This window comes from Myxine glutinosa, chromosome 2 (assembly GCF_964187855.1).
Source record: "Myxine glutinosa chromosome 2, kmMyxGlut1.1, whole genome shotgun sequence".
Lineage (NCBI taxonomy): Eukaryota > Metazoa > Chordata > Myxini > Myxiniformes > Myxinidae > Myxine > Myxine glutinosa.
Genome location: NC_136262.1, coordinates 110,851,321 through 110,856,320, shown reverse-complemented (window position 1 = coordinate 110,856,320; position 5,000 = coordinate 110,851,321).

Sequence of the window (5,000 nt, the reverse complement as noted above, 5' to 3'; positions counted from 1 at the left end):
GTGCCCTCGCAGCCGGCGGCTTGATTCCGCCCGGAGTAATAAAAGCGACTGTGAGGGACTGCTTCACCAGATGACCTGGGAGATGAGCGAAGAGGCGACACCAAGAGGAGCGGTGAGCGGTGAGATGCGAAACGCTCCAAGCCAAAGAGGAGAGGTACTCGGAAAGGAAACCAGCTTTGGAGAGACGCGCTGAAAGGAGGGAGACGGCTCCACCAGAAGGAGAGGAGCAGGTGTGACCGAGCCAGCGCGTGACGTCTACAGCATCGGCAGCGGATACGCGACGGAGGGTTTTCCCGCCAAAAACGCGAGGAATTGAGAGCTGCTGCCTCCGACCCTGTCTCCCTCTCCAGCAATCCACCTCAAGCCCTACCTGCCTGCAATATCCCCCGTGTAAGTGTGAACGTCGTCTGTCCTACTCGTTGTCTTGGGGTTAAGTAAAATGAATAGTATAAGCTAACGATGCACTGTGTGACTGCTTCTTCCATCCATTGCTGTAAATAATTTTGGTCGCTCTTTCTTTTTGCTTGTGTGTGTATAATAAATCTGTTCTTCCTCCGTACTCTGTCTTCTTCTCTTTTTCCTTCTCTTTCGGTCGCTTTAGAGGTTTCCCGATTGAATATCTGCGGTGCGATCTGGTCAACGTCGGGTGGAATCGGGCCAATTGGGGATCCTGTAACGGTCGCGGTTGGACCATCCGCTCGGCCCATCATAACATCAAAACCGCGATCAGTAACAATTGGTGTCAGGAGTGGGATTCGAGGCCCGAACCAAATTTTTAAAACGTCTAGAAAAATTTTTTGGTCAAAATTACGAGCTGCCGAAATTTGTTTTGTTTAAAGAAAAACCCGAATTTTGAGATCGCGCCATGGACAATCAAGGCGATCGGATGTCGGTGGGAGAGATAGACAGGGTGGAATCGACCCAGGACCTCGGGGAAATGTATGTGGAGGAAAGGGAGGAGGAGAAAAATGGCAATGTGGTTGCGGAGGTTTCAGACGCACAAAATGGCGCCCTCGCGCACGAGGTTACGGGCGCGCAAAATGGCGCTCTCGCGCACGAGGTTGGGGCAGCTGCGGCCGCACCCTTTGTACTACCAACGGTGGCCCAAATGCAAGCCTTCATGGCCCAATTCATGGTGGAAATGCAGAAAGAAAACGACATTATGGAACAAATGGAAAGCAGAATGATGGGGGCCCTTATGGGGCAAATGGGGGTAATGGGGAACCGGATGGATGCTAACAGTGAGCGATTGGGAAACCAAATTGAAGCAATAACCAACAGAATGGGTGACCGCATGCAAAAATGTGGGGAGACCATGGATCGCATGGTGGGCGAAAGGGTCCCAGGGGTGCACAAGGAAGTAACGCGGGTTGAGAAGCACCGGTTGAGCGAAGCGGAGGAAAGCACGGGTACAATGACGGGGGTAGAAATCGCGACACGGGGTTTGGAAAAGCCGGCGACCGCTGAGGTAGAGGAGGGTGTTTTATTAAAGCCAGCGGTCGCCGAGGTTAATAAAGAAAAAGCAGTGCTGGGAATTAAAATTGAAGAGATGACGGAGGTAGCCCGGGAATTACAGGGAGAAATGGATAATGTACAAAGTCCCTGCTCACATCACGATGCTGTGCTTAACCCGAATGGAAGTTTGCAGGTTCGCGTGGAGAAAAGGATCCCCCAGGTGAGTCGTGCTGTATATTGTGCGGGTAGATTTTGCAGGAGGATGTTTAGCGACAAAAGAATTTTCGCGCGCTTGGGATCGAGAAAGCATCCGGGCGTTGGTGAAGGGTCCCGTGTGAGTGGAAATGGCACGCGTGGGAGGAAAAAGTGTGCGTCGGCGAGTGGGTGTGTTATAAAGTGTGGGAGTGAAACCGAGTGCGAGCGAGAATGCAAGTCGGGGTGTACGGAGTGTGACACGAATAGTGAGTTGGTGATGGCGCAGGTGCGAGAGGGCACATCGGAGCGCGAGTGTGGAACCGAGTGCGAGCGAGAATGCACGTCGGGGTGTACGGAGTGTGACACGTATAGTGAGTTGGTGATGGCGCAGGTGCGAGAGGGCACATCGGAGCGCGAGTGTGAAACCGAGTGCGAGCGAGAATGCACGTCGGGGTGTACGAAGTGTGACACGGAGAGTAAGGTGGTGGTGGAACGTGTGCGAGAAAGCACACCTGAATTGGTGGTAGCGCGGGTGTGGGAGAGCCCATGTGAGCGCGTTAGTGGGTGGATGCAAGAGTGCACGCCCATGGTGAGTGTTACGGAGGACGTAACGGAGGAGAGGTGTGGACCAAAGTGTGCGCAAGAGTGTGCGCGAGAGGTGTGGTGTGTAACAGGGAGAGCGTTGGTGGAATGTACGGACGGCGTTGGAACGCCGGGTTTTGTGAGGGTGAAAGGGGTAGCGTATACTTGTAAGCATGCAAGTAAAGCATCGACGGTAACCGGGTTAGCGGTTAGGGCGACGGATAGCCGATGCGAGCACTCGGTGCGAGGGGTGCTTTGTTGGGTGCGAGGCCCGGCGCGGGTCGATGCTGCGTCGCTTCTCTTCGAAGCGTCGTTGCCGATTCGGGCTTGGCCCCGCCCCGCACGGTCGAGTCCGGGCTTTGTCGGGCGAGGCGACCGGTCCGGTTCAAGGGCGAGTGGGAGGAAGCGGAACGGTGCCCCCTCGTGGGGACGGGGTTCCGACCAGGGGAGATTGAGCCATCGGGCCCGGGACCGCAAGGTGCCGCGCCGAGATGGTGCGTGGAACCTCGGTCCAACCAAACCACCTCCCTTGAACCGAAAGCCGGACGGATTCAACCTGCAGGCGACCAAACCACCCGAATTCATTGCTCGGCTTTACGAAGCCGAGTTTAATGATGTCATGACGCACCGAGGCTAGGATATAACGGACTGTGATGATGATGGTAGTGATTTGATACGAAATTTATAATAGTGGGTAGAATTAGCAGTAAATGGCAAATTGTTGATTTGTTGGATTTGGACGAGCGAAATTGATAGTGGGAACGCCCCCCATGTGGTGGGATGGCCAATCCACCATCCCTCACAGAGTGGGGCAAATGCGCAATAGTTTATGGGGTTGATGGCAGTGAAAACTAGCCGGGTGGGTTAGGATATATCGTGCGTAGGGATCTAGCGAAGATGACATTAGGTAACGTTAAGTTTAGTTAGTGACTGATACCTGTAGTGGGGACGCAGGTAGTTTAGTGTGGATGATAATGACGTGGGAGCGCAATAGTTTAAAGGGACGGCTGGGAAGCGCAAGTTTCAGAGGGGAGTAGTTAGCTGAGATGATGCTGTGCGTGTGAGGATTGAACAGGTGTGATTGAACAGGTGTGATTGCACAGGTGTGCAACTGAACAGGTGTGTGGAGCAGTGTATGAGTGAGTAGTGGTGATTGCGTGTTGTGCTGACCAAATGGTCCAGGAAGAAAGGAGGGTGCAGGTGGCACCAGGTGTGAGGGCACAGGTGTGCAACAGCAGGTATGGAATAAATGGTATGGAGTATTGGAATGGATGGTCGTGGAGTGAGTATGGTGGAAATTGTGGAGTGGAGTGGATGGTGCGAAGGTGTGAATGGGGGAAGAGTGGACCCCCATCACGGATACCCGGGGCGGGTAGTGTAAGTGTTAGGTAGAGGGTACAGGTAAATTGTGGTTGGATATTGGCATCTGTGGTGCGGGTGAAAGAATGGTCTTTGGATGGGTGCATTAGTGTTGTGGAAATGGCTGGGCGTGTAGCCTGTTAGTGTGTGTAGTTGGTTTGGGCACTCCACCACTGTGAGGATGTCGGCCAGGTGAGGCCGCAGGTGGGCTCTGGGAGCTGGTAGTTGTTGTGGATGGGGCCCGAGGATCCGGAGGACGGACCCGGGTAGCCCAGTGCCAGAGGGCACCGAGTGGGGTGACAGAGCCAGGAGGGGCTTTCCCCAGTTAGTTAGGTTAGGGTGAGGAGCTAGGTAAGCTCGGGTGGCAACTGCAGTGGTGGAGGTGTGCAGGTGGGTAGACCTGCTGGGAGAGCTACACGTCGCAGCCCAGAAATTGTGCGAGGGCACCGGGAGATGAATCGGGGGAGTGAGACCCCAAATTGAGAAGCACCACAGTTTGGTCAATGGGAATTGGTTTTTAGAACCCATAGTGTAAGTTGGCCAATGGATTGGCAGGGAGAGACCCCGGGTAGTGTAAAGTGTGTTAAAGTCATTTAGAGGATAGTTAGGATTGAAGTCTCCTCACACCATCTGCATCCACTCACCTGAGGTGACAGGTACTCCACACCATGCCATGTTTAATTATTTTTGATGCAACTGTTTTGGATTGTGAGACGCATCATGACGTGGGTGTGACATTGTGCGTAATTCCATCTCTTCCTCCTTATGAGGATTGATGATGAATTGATGATGGCAAATTTTTGAAGTAGAGGGATTGTGGAGACGAATTTGGTGTAGGGGAAATATGGGGAAGACGTGACAGTAGTGACGAATTGGTAATGTGTAGATTTTGTACATATGGGGTAAGGGCAAGGGTAGTGTAGGTGACAGGGGGGTGACGTACGGTAGGGACGAGCTTTCTCACTTCGCCCTCCGTACGCATTTCGCCCTGCATTGCCTTATTGACGTGTACCCTTGTGACCTTACCCCTCGCTCAATTGTCTTCCCCCCTTTTGTCTCCCACTTGAGGACCTGTGCGCCATTGGGTGCCGAGGGGAGCGTGCGAGAGGTGGCCATTGTGCGCACGAGATTCCCAGAACCAGCATGCATTGCGTTGATGTACCACTTTATGGACCGCTGTTCTGCGGCCAAGTACCACTTGATGGACCCCAGGTTCTGGGGCAGGGCACCTCTGTTGGAGACCGGCCATAGTGGCCAGGGAATCTTGCTTGCGGACCTCGGTAAGGTGGCACCTATGCCAAACAGGTGGACCACCCTTAGTTGGCCCCTGTTGCCCTAAATAAAAATGGACACGGTTTGTGCTTTTTATTATTTCCAACTAGGCCGCATGAAGCCAGAAGACGTCGGGA